Raw genomic sequence first — 12,052 nt, 5'->3', positions numbered from 1 at the left:
CTTAATCTTTTATTTCTTGATCTGTCTAAAGTCTTCTAAAAGTTCCTCTCCTATCCTATCCTTTTCCACCTCTTATCTCTTTGTAAATGAGAATAAGGTTCTAGTACTATCAGCCCTCTCTCTACCTACTCCTGCCTCCACTGTTTATATTATTTTCTCCCTGACCTGGGAGTTTTGAACCTTGGCTTTAATGTTTCTGTGTGTTTTCATCGGGATATCTTTCAGGTGGTGATTTTTAAAAATTTCTATTTAGCTCTATAGTTCTAAAACTTAAAGACAATTTTACATAATAATTTCTTAACGCATGGTGTCTAGACTCTTTTTTTTCTGATAATAACTTTCAGATGTCCAACAATTATGTTGTCTTTTCCTCAATCTATTCTTCATGTCTGTTGTTTTTCTAATGAGATGTTTCACATTTTCTTCTATTTTTTTCATTCTTTTGATTAAAAAAAAATTTCTTGGTGTCTCATTAAGTCATTAGCTTCTCCTTGCTTAATTCTAAATTTTAAAGAGTTATTTCCTTCTGTGAGTTTTTGGATCTCTTTTTCCAATTGGTAGACTTTTCAAATTTTTCTTGATTTTATTTATTCTCCTAATTTTTCCTCAACCTTTCTTATTTTATTTTTAAAGTTTTTTTTAAATTCTTCCAAGAATTCTTTTTGAGGCTTGTGACCATTTGACATTTTTTTCTTTGAAGTAAAAGTAGCTATTTTGACTTCACTATAAGTTTGAACTCAGATCTTCTCTATCACCATAGTAGCTATCCATAGTTGGATTTTTTGCTTACTCATTTTTAAAGTAGTTTATTTTTTGGATGTTAACTAAATATTAGAGTCAGACTCAGTTCTGAGGTGTGAGCAATAATGTCTCAGGCTTCAAATTTTTCAAACTGTTATTTTCAGGATATCTGACCTCAAGTACTTGTTTCTTCTGCCACAGAGCCACAAGCAGGGTCCCCAGAAACACTTACCATAAATTTTCTTACTCCCTGCAGTCACTCCCACAGCTACAATTTTCAGTTTATTCCTCTATCCTGGAATCACAAATAAGTACTCTACTCTCCTGGTTGTGACCACAACCATCAGGAACTTAAAAAAGAAAAAGAAAAAAATTTAGCAAACAATTGGAAAGTTATTATAGAATATGGAAGTATTTTTTATTTCTAAAACAATACTTTTTCTTGCATCAATCCACAACCTCATATAGGTTCTTTCAAATTCTCAAATACATTTACCTTTCTAGGTTTCTCTGTACTATGATGTTTGCATTTCTGAGTTCCTGCTTTATCTTTTATCAGAAATCTTTGAAAGCTCTATATTTCATCAAATATCCATTTTTACAGAATAAACAATTTTTTGGTTGTAAACTACCTTTTACCTTTTGAAATATTATATTCCAAAATCTCCTCTCATTTATAGGAGAATCTTCCAGACTTTGTGAGATCTGATGGTAGCTTCATGGTACATAAACCATTTCTTTTAGGATGTTTGCAGACTTTTTTTTTTCTTTGATTGTGGGAATGCTGGATTTTGGCCATGACATCCCTGAGACTTTTTCTTTTAGCATTTCAGGAGGTGTTTGGTAGATTCTTTTTATTATTGCTTTGCAGCAGGTTCTAATACATTTGAGTAGTTTTTATTTATGATTATTTGAATTGTATGAGATTTTTTTAAATTCATAGTTTTCATGGAGTCCAGTGATTCATAAGTTGTTTTTTTTTCTAATGATCTTTGATATCAAATATTGCAATAGAAAGAGCACTGGACCAGGAGTCAAAAAGACCTAAATTCAAATGCAGCCTCAGATACTTACTAACTGTGTGATTTTAGGCAATCTGCTGATAATTATAATCAATAACTTAGGCAAGGGAGCTTAGCCCTGAATTGACTCAAGATATAGCTTTTTCCTTCCCTGCCTAAGCAAATTTGTTAACTGTTGAATGATCTACAAGTGTTAGTTTGTTCCAATATCAAATCTAAGCCACCAGAAAACTGGTCTAAATCAGTCTTAGCTCAGAACAAACATCAAACAAAACTGTTAGTTCTAAATCACCAGATTTTGCCATCTGCAACTGAACCCCTTAGCCAAGAGACTATGAATTGGGGAAAACATTCTCAACTCTGGAACTTGATGTTTTTTTTTATTTATTCATTAATAGTAGAAATAGATTGTTAATATTTAAATGATCAGCACATTTAAATTAGTAGTACAGAAGCCCCTATTTGATTCACATATAGAGCAGCAATTAAAGAGAAGTTGTGAAATACATATTATGAAATAGCTGATTTTTGTATAGTGCTTAAAGGTTTGAAAAATACTTTCAAGGCATGGATGACACAAACTTCATCTACTAAAGAAAGAGAATTGTATTACTCACCCAGTATCCAACAGTTTTCATGTAAATGGTGAAAGGTCATCATCTTTTTCAGCTCATATGCTGCCAGTTAGAATTTATTCTGGAAATTTCTAGGTTTCCATTGTGATGATAGGGGTTCACTACATTCCAAGTAATTACAGAAGGCCAGATATATTGATTGAATCAATCAATCAAAAATAAACATGTACATTATTAGTACAATGTCAAAGGATCAGAAAGGCTTTAGGTCATTAAATAAAAGCAAATAATGTCATACCAAAAAATGTTGTGATTAGCAAATTAACATAAGTATATCTCATGTTATTTCTAAATAAAAACAAGATAGTACAAAAGCAGTCAATTTGTAAGAGAGAACTCCATATTTGAGAGCTGAGTGCTTTGAATTCTGGAACAGAAATTAGCTAGTGACATCTCTTTTTCTTCATCCCCTCTGATTATGTTATAGGAAAGATTAGACTAGAAAGAGACCCAACTGGCAGTAGAGAGGGACATACTAAGGATAAAATAAATGTTTACCAAGAAAAGACAAGACCTTTCTAGACATATGATTTTGTGACTTAAGAAAAATCAGAAAACCTGGAGATCTCACTGACACTGGTTAGCAATAGCTATAATAGCTGATAGTAGTATCCTCTGGGTATCAGTGGCTGATGGCAGCAATATGATTTGAAAGCTGAGAGATGCACTGAAAACCAACTAGACATAAGAAAGTAGCATCTGTAGGTTTTATAGCCATATAAATTCTTGGAGCTCCCAAAAAGATTCACTTGTTACATTGTCATGTTAATGTTTTGTCACTCTAATTTGTAGCAGGCTAAGGAGCTTTGAAAAGTGATAAGAGCACCACATAAGGTCTCAGAAGCAGCTACTCACTTCACATTTGTACAAAAGCAGCTATTGATAGAACTTAAATGAACATAGCTGTACTCAATAAATTTTACTTAAAAGTGTAAAACCATTCTTAGCTTATGAGCCCCAAACAAAAGCAAAACAGCTGCTATGACAGATTTAGACCATGAGCCATAATTTCCAGACCCCTTCTCTAGAAGACTCTGTTCCAACAATCTCAGGTTCAAGTAATCTATTGGCAACCTTCAAGGATAGCACTGCCCATGAAATCTCCCTTCCTTGAATAGAAGACTAGATTCCGGCTTCAATTGCCTAGCAAATCAAATTTCCTCTACTATATATAAAAGTTTGAGTTCATTGTTCATGAATTCTCTCTAGGATCTTACATGAAAACACACCTGTCTACTGCATGCTTTTGTAAGAACTGATTTAAAAATCTATCCTATTGATATCTTTTGTTATTATATCTCCCAAAATTTCCTCCTCTCTTTTCCTTCTCCCAGAGCAACAACCTATGACAATTTTTTTTAAATGAAGAGAAAAAAAAATCTGCTGTGTTCCAAATAATGCAAAATATTGCAAAAACATATGCAAAGTTCCCTGCCCTTCCATGCCTCTGCTATTTCCACTGTATACATTTTCTATCTTTTCAAAGGAATGGGGGGGAGGGGACAGGGAGATGTCTTGCCATTATCTCTTCTTTGGAGCTGATCTTTTTTCTCTCCTTAACATTCAACTTCATTTGTATTATGGTTGCTTTCTCTATAAACATTTTGGTAGTTTTTGACTGCATTGTTTTCTTGGCTTTGCTTATCTCACTTTGTATCAATTCTTGTAAGTATTTGCATGATTCTCTATTGTTGCTGCTTAAACCAAAATATTGTATATTATTTTTCTTTTATTGTGTTGTATTTTTAGTGTGTAATATTTATTTTGTATTTATTTGTAATATTTATGTAATATTGTGTTTTAAATGTGTATCACCACAGGTTTAAACATTTCCTTATTGTCAGTCAGTTGTCTACTTTGTTTCCATTTCTTTGCTACCACAAAAAATGTCCATGGATTCATTTGTATTTATTTGCTTTTTTGGTTTGTTAATTTTGTTTTTAATGAATGACTTCTTTAAGGCATATGTCTAACAGAGGAATTTCTGAGTCAAAGGGTATGAACATCACTTTTTTTGCATAATTGCAAATTGCTTTCTGGAATGATTGCACTAATTCACAGCTTCACTGTTAAAGCATTAGTGTGCCTGTCTGTAATTCTTGATGCTCCATTATTATACTTACTGTTATCTCTTGACCTAAGAAAGTTCATGCTAACCTCTTAACTGCCTTCATAAAAAGGGAAACAAGATAGTCAAGAACTCTGCATCCAGGAGCTCTTTTCAAGCTTCGTGGAAAAACTGGACAAGCACAGGTAATTCACCTCTGCTTCTATCCCAAGGAAGCATTAACTGCGCATTTAGGGCTGCAGAATTGATAAAGAACTCTGTCCCTCTCCTATCTCTTCCCGTCTAAAGCTGAGAGGAGAAATGGAAAAAAAAAAAAAAAAAAAGCAAAGCTTGAGATTAGTTTAATGTATTGTCTTGTCTAAAATGGCACTGGTAGCTCTTCTGGCCACAGTCTATCCCAAGAGTTTCAGCCATCTAATATGCTGCAGGCAGCTCAATTAGGGAAGTCAATCAGGACTGAGCTTTGTCTTTTAAATCAGATAGCAATGGGAACATTCATAATTTAAAGAGGAAGAAATACTATCATAGAACTGAATTGAAAATTCCTTACATCCTTATGTACATCCCATTAATACAATAATATATTCTAATAATTCAATAATACATTCTAATTTGCACTATTTGAAGTTGTAATTACATAAAACATGGCAACAATTCCAGTACAATGGAAATATATAGTACAAATTTAAATAAGTGTGACCATTTCATGAGATTCACTATTCACACTATTCAGGATCTAGGTGTAATAAGAATGGAACAAGACTGGAAATGACTCCTTTTTAAAAGAATAAGAATAATCAGCTCTCTAATCATCAGATTCTAGGATATTTAATTAAATATTTCATATTCTAAATAAATATCCTGAAGATTAAAAGTCAGGGCACCACTAATTCTCAGTCACTAGCTCAGTGGCTACTAACCAGGTCCAGGATTCCCTAGTTGTTATTGACTATCCAGAAGTATTTGAATTACCAGTTTAAGAATGGTATTGGGACATCTAATGGATCTGATAATAATATAAGTCAGAGGCCATGCTAAATGAGAGCAGGAAGTAATAAGCCATCAGCTGAAAAAAAGATCTCTGACCTGGAGATTTTGCAACATCCCACAAAGATAAGAGTTGAGAGAATAAGATTGAGAATGAAATGTAGGAGCTTTCTTTGAAAGTAAGAAAGCAAATAGACCTAACCTATTATTGCTTCCTAGAGCTTCATTTTGTCCACTGAATGAGGAAGGCATGGGCAGGTTTTCACCAAAAAACTGGAGAGATTGCAAAAGAAATTTAAATAAATGACCTGATAAATCATTTAAGCAATGATTGATGAGGGCATGATTAAGTCCATTCAGAGACATTCTCAGAAACAAAGTTCCATTAATGTGAAGTTTCCCAAGGACTTATTTTTGCAGAATCAGTTAAATCAATTAGAAATGCCACATGGAGACTGCTTTTTGTCTCTGTTAAAGTAGTCAATAAAAGAGTTGTGTCTACCTTACCCCCTTTCTGTTGTAGCTATATCTTTCCCCAGTCAAGATATGCAAGGAATGGAATAAAGTTCCTTTAAATAATGGGTTTATTAGATTGGATTTAGGTCTCCAGCTCTATATTCTATCACATTTTATGTCATACTTTTAATAAGGGGTAATTAAATCTCAATCTGTTTAGGCATCCCCTATTGCTCAAGTTCTATTTGTTTATAATGGGCTTCTGTATAGTGGCAGCCAGGCTATGTTTATGCTAAAGGAGAAACTTCAGTTTCCACCAGAGGATTATAGACCATGGAGGGAAAAGGGTTACTATGAGTTATTGGGAGTCAGTAGTTGTGCATAATCTTCTGGTAATTTCCATGCAAATTTCTATGGGTAAAATTAAATGGAAAACCTTGTAGTAAATGTCCTATGGGTCCCAAGGGAGTGAAAGACGTTTCTTCTACTGTGTGGCCCATGAAGACGGGTGACACCTTGTGGTTTACATTGAACTGCAGGGAATTTAACAAAGTCATTAAGGCTGTTGCTCCCACTGTTCAATATGGTATATGAGGTAGTCCAGACCCAGGGTGAGTGGCATGAGGTTAACAATTTCACGAGCATTTTTTCTGTGTTCCTGTGGCTCAGACTAGTTAGGAGTTCTCTCTCTCTGACAAGGAAGAAGTCCAATATACTTTCACTATTCTTCCCCAGAGCTACCTGAACTCCCCTTTATATTAACACATTCTGGTATGGGGTGATTTGTAAAAGTACCCTTCCTTAGAATACTTATATAAATCACTTAACTGATGACATGTTGATTGGATTGGGAGAGGCCATAGTAATTGAGAACTAGATAGGATGGTGGCTGAAATGAGGAGCAAGGAATGGGAAATTAACCCTAAAAAAATCCAGTGGGGCTAAACCCCATTAAGTCAGCTTTTTTTGGTAATACACTTGATTGGAAAAAAAAAAAAAAAAACATAATTCCTGTTTTTTTTTAAATAATCCAAAAAAGAAGCCCAGAGAATTATCAGACTCTGTTTGCAAACAACCACATTCACTATGAACAAATGACAGAGTCCTATAAATACTCTTTCTTCAGAGATACCTATTATGAGTTGGGGGATATAAAGTGGCCTAACAAACAAGATGGATAGGACACAGAGACCTCTAATGTCAAAATAGTAATAGGTTGTTGCAATTGCTCTCTCTCCTTTATTTTTCTAAAGAAATGGCAGCTATACCTCCTTCTTAGGGCTCTGGAGGTACTCCTTTCCTTTAAGTGTTTGAATGCTATTGGTACGAACCCCAGTGTTATTCTCCCAGTATTAGGTACTAGTGATTAGAACTCTAATTCCACTTAGGCACTTAATATCAGTGGGCTTTTACAAAGGGATATTTACTTTAGATAAATAGCAAAAACAAAAACACAAAAAATGTATATATATATATATATATATATATATATATATATATATAGAACTCAGTGATCCCACCAAATTGCTGCTGCATGAGTCTTGGTCTCAGTCACTGCTGAATGGAACAAAGACCATTACCTCAAATAAATCAAATAAATTAAGGAGATTTCTCAAAGAAAAGCAGAAAGGAATTCATCTCCTCTTCACAAGCAGTTAGGCAAGGAGAGGCAAGGCCCAGTTAACAGACAAGAATTATATAGGAGTCTGGGGTAACACTCCTTATAAGGTCTGATTAATCAGGACAAATGACCTCACTACATGATTTCTGGAGAAAGAAACCTGGCTCCCAGGCATAGCCAACCTTCACTCAATTTTTGGAACTCTCTGCATCTTGTGAGACAGCTTTCACAGTTCATTTCATTCATTGCTTTGCTTGATCCTAAGGTTTCTTAATTCTTAGGGCCTTTATGGTAGACTCTACATGGTGTCCATTCCCAGACACTAAAAGGCTTCTCTCTTGACATTTAGAAGCTCAAGAGGTCATAGCTATCTCCTTTATCTAGAGAAAATAAATGCTGAAGCAAAGTATAGAGGCCCATATTCACAAATCACAGGCCTTAGATATAAAGGGCCTATGGGCTTTTCCTTTATGATATTATCTCTCTTCTCAGTGGAATATTACTAGGAAGGATACAGTCAGACCAAGAGAAAAAATCCAGTTGACTAGTTCTTTTTCAATGCTTCCAGTTCTAGATATAGTCATTTGACAAAGTTCATTTTCATCATGAAGCTAGCAGAACAGAACCAGAATGCCGAGGCATGCTCTAAAGTTGACATGGGGTTCAGCAGAATACTCAGCACATGTTCATATAGGCCAGGGTCATTGGCCTTATAGGCACATTCAAAAATCATTCTCATAAAGTTCCCTTCGATTTTTGTGCCTTTCACAACTCTCCCAGAAACTTAGATTTCCAGGTCCTGATATTTTGCCTTTTTTTGTTTGTAAATTTGTTTGTTTTGTATCCTCCTAGGTTCCAACCTATGAGAACTTGGCTTCTAAGAAATACTCTTTGTCTGTTTAATGATGACTCTATATACTACAAGAAAATCATATGAGAATAAATTTCAGGAACCATTAATCTAGTTGTAGGATTCAATTCCCTTTTATATTATTTACATTGCTTTTGCATTTTAATTAGATATTTTTGCTATTAAATTGGTGTTTATTGAATGGCTTGGTACCACATTGAATTAGTTGTACTGTCCTTTATCAGAGAAATGTACTGCAAAAATTTTCCACCAAAAAAAATTTTTTTTCCATCAGTTTCCTTCTAATTTTGGCTCTAATGATTTGGTTTGTGCAAAATTGTTTAGATTTAATGTAATCAAAAGGTTGGTTAAAAAAACTGGAACTAGAAATGAAAGTGAGGTGAGAAAATCATAAAAAGAGTCAATAATTTGGTAAAGAAGAAACAAAAATACTGAAGAAAATAAAACCTTAAAACATAATATACCAAATAGGAAAACAAGCATAAAAATCCATTGAAGAAAAAATGCTTTGAAAATCATAATTGGTGAAATGAAAAAAGATATACAAAAATCCACTGAAGAAAAGAATTCCTTAAAAGTAGAACTGGCCAAGTCAAAAAGGAGGTACAAAAACTCACTGAAGAAAATGATTCCTTAAAAATTAGAATTGGACAAGTGGAAGCTAATTACTCTATGAGATATCAATAAACAAATAAAACAAAAACAAAAGAATGAAAAAATAAAAGAAAATGTGAAATATCTCATTAGAAAAACAACTGACAGGAAAAGAGCTAATTTAAGAATTATTGAATTAGGGGGCAATTAGGTGGCGCTGATATCCACTGATAGAGCACCAGCCCTGAAGTCAGGAGGATCTGAGTTCAAATATGATCTCAGACACTGAACACTTCCTAACTGTGTGACCCTGGGCAAGTCACTTAACCCCAATTGCCTTAGCAAAAAAAAAAAAAAAAAAAAGAAGAAGAAGAATTATTGAATTACCTAAAAGCCATGATCAGAAAAAGAGCTTAGAAATCATATTCCAGGAAATTTTCAAGGAAAACTGCCCTGATATTCTAGAACCAGAAGGTAAAGTAGACATTGAAAGAATCCTGGTCACCTCCTGAAAAATATCCCCAAATAAAACCTCCCAGGAATATTGTAGCCAAATTACAGAACTTTCAGGTCAAAGGAAAAAAATACTACAAGCAGTAAAAAAAAAAAAAAAAAAGAACCAATTCAAATATCATGGAGTCATAGAATAACACAAGATTTAGCAGTTTCTACATTAACGGATCAGAGAGGTTGAAATATAATATCCTGGAGGGCAAAAGAACTAGAATTACATCCAAGAATCACCTACCCAGCAAGACTAAGTATAATCCTTCAGGGAAAAAAAATTAGATCTACAATGAAATAGAGGACTTTCAGGAAATCTGATGAAAAGATCAGAGTTGAATAGAAAATTTAACTTTTAAATATAAGACTCAATAGAAGCCTGAAATGGTAAATAGGAAAGAGGAATCATAAGGGATTTAATAGAGATTTACATTCCTACATAGGAAAATAAGATTTTAAGGAGGTACAAGTATTATTATTAGGGCAGCTAAAAGGAAGGAGGTCATGAATATGTCTTGAATATGAAGGAATGATTACCTAAATAAAGAAAATTAAGGGGTGAGAAAGATGAATGCACTGGGAGAAAGACAAAGGGAGGAGTAGAATGGGGTAAATTATCTAAGATAAAAGAAAATATGGGGGATGTAGGGAGAAGTACCTGAACCTTACTCTCATTGGAATTAGTTCAAAAAGGGAATAACATACACTGAGGTATAGAAATCTATCTTACCTTATAGGAAAGTAAGAGGTAAAAGGGACAAGAGAGGGTAGGGGGGATGGAACTGATAGAAGGAAAGGTGGATTGGGGGAGGAATGTCAGAAGTAAAAAGTTTTTAAGGATGGACAGGATGAAAGGAAATAAAGAGTAGGATAAACAAGGAAAATAGGATAAAGGAAAATACATATTAACAATAATTGTGAAAAAAATTTTACATGAATATTGAAAATAATCCATGCATAGGTTTTGAAAATGAAAAGCTTTAATAAAAAAGTCACAAAAAAATAGAAAATAAAAAAATTACTGTGTTTTTTCTGATAAAGGCCTCATTTCTCAAATATATATAGAGAACGGAGTCAAATTTCCTCAATTGGTAAATAGTCAAAGGATATGAACACGCAGTTTTCAGATGATATAATCAAAACTGTCTATAGTCATGAAAAAAATGCTCTAAATCACTGTTCATTAAAGAAAAGCAAATTAAAACAACTCTGAGTAGTTCTCCCCTTCCTATAACACCCACCCACTATATGACTAATATGACAGAATAGGAAAATGACAAATGTTTGGGGGGGGGGGTGAGAAAATTGAGAAATTAATGCACAGTTGGTGAAGTATATCAATACAACCATTCTATTAAGCAATTTGGGATTATATACAAAGGGCTATAAAACCATGCATATTAACTAAGCAACCACATTCTTAAGTTTCTATCCCAAAGAGAAAGAGGAAAAAAGGAAAAGAATCTATATGTATAAATATATTTATAGTGGCTCTTTTAGTGGTGTTAAAGAATTGGACATTGACCGATTCTTTTTGTACAGCAAAACAACTGTTTGGACATGTATACATATATTGTATTTAATTTATACTCTAACATATTTAACATGTATTGGTCAACACGCCATCTTGGGGGTGGGGAAGGAGGGGAAAAATTAGAACAAAAGGTTTGGCAATTGTCAGTGTTGTAAAATTACCCATGCATATATCTGGTAAATAAAAACTATTAAAATTTAAAAAAAATTGGACATTGAGAAGTCCATCAATTGGGGAGTGGCTGAACAAATTGTTGCATATGATTGTGATAGAATACTTTTGTGTTATAAGAAATGGCTGGCAGGATACTCTCAGAAAAACCTGGAAACTCTTACATGAATTGATGCAAAGTGAAATAAGTAGAATTAGGAAAACATTATTGTCATGTCCTACTTTCTAGAGCCCCCACACCAGGGTGATTAAAATATACCTTCCTACTGGAGAAGTGATGAGGTGGGACTCCTGAGGCTGGTTGAAAAATGGAGTCCGTTTATTTCAAGGGCTTTCCCCTTTACATAATGTAACAAAAACAACTCTGTGCACGTGGGACCACATAAGCAACTTGCTATTGTATGTAGTTTGCCATTTGGTATCACTCTTCCACCTGGTATCACTTTGCTTCAATCTCAACACAGATTGTCACCATCTCCTGACTTCTCAGGAGGGTCGAGAGCCCTTAGGGGAGCTGGAGAGCTGAATCAGACATTGTTACCAGGTTCCCTCTGTGCTGAAGGGTCTTATACCTTACTCCGAGTTTCCCCACTGATTGTGACCCTCTACACATTATATTGTTTGATCAACTGTGACTGACATAGTTATTCTCAGCAATACAATGATCCATCTGAAAGACATCTGATGAAAAATGCTCCAGAGAAAGAACTGATAGAGTATGAATGCAGATTGAAGTATACTCTTAAAACTATTTTTCTTGGGTTTTTTGGTCTGTTTTCTTTCACAACATGACTAATATGGAAATATGTTTTGCATTATTGCATATATATAAAACATCTGGTTACTTG

The sequence above is a fragment of the Sminthopsis crassicaudata genome, chromosome 3 (genome assembly GCF_048593235.1).
Source record: "Sminthopsis crassicaudata isolate SCR6 chromosome 3, ASM4859323v1, whole genome shotgun sequence".
NCBI classification, from domain to species: Eukaryota; Metazoa; Chordata; class Mammalia; order Dasyuromorphia; family Dasyuridae; genus Sminthopsis; species Sminthopsis crassicaudata.
Note: the sequence above shows the minus strand (reverse complement) of the source record.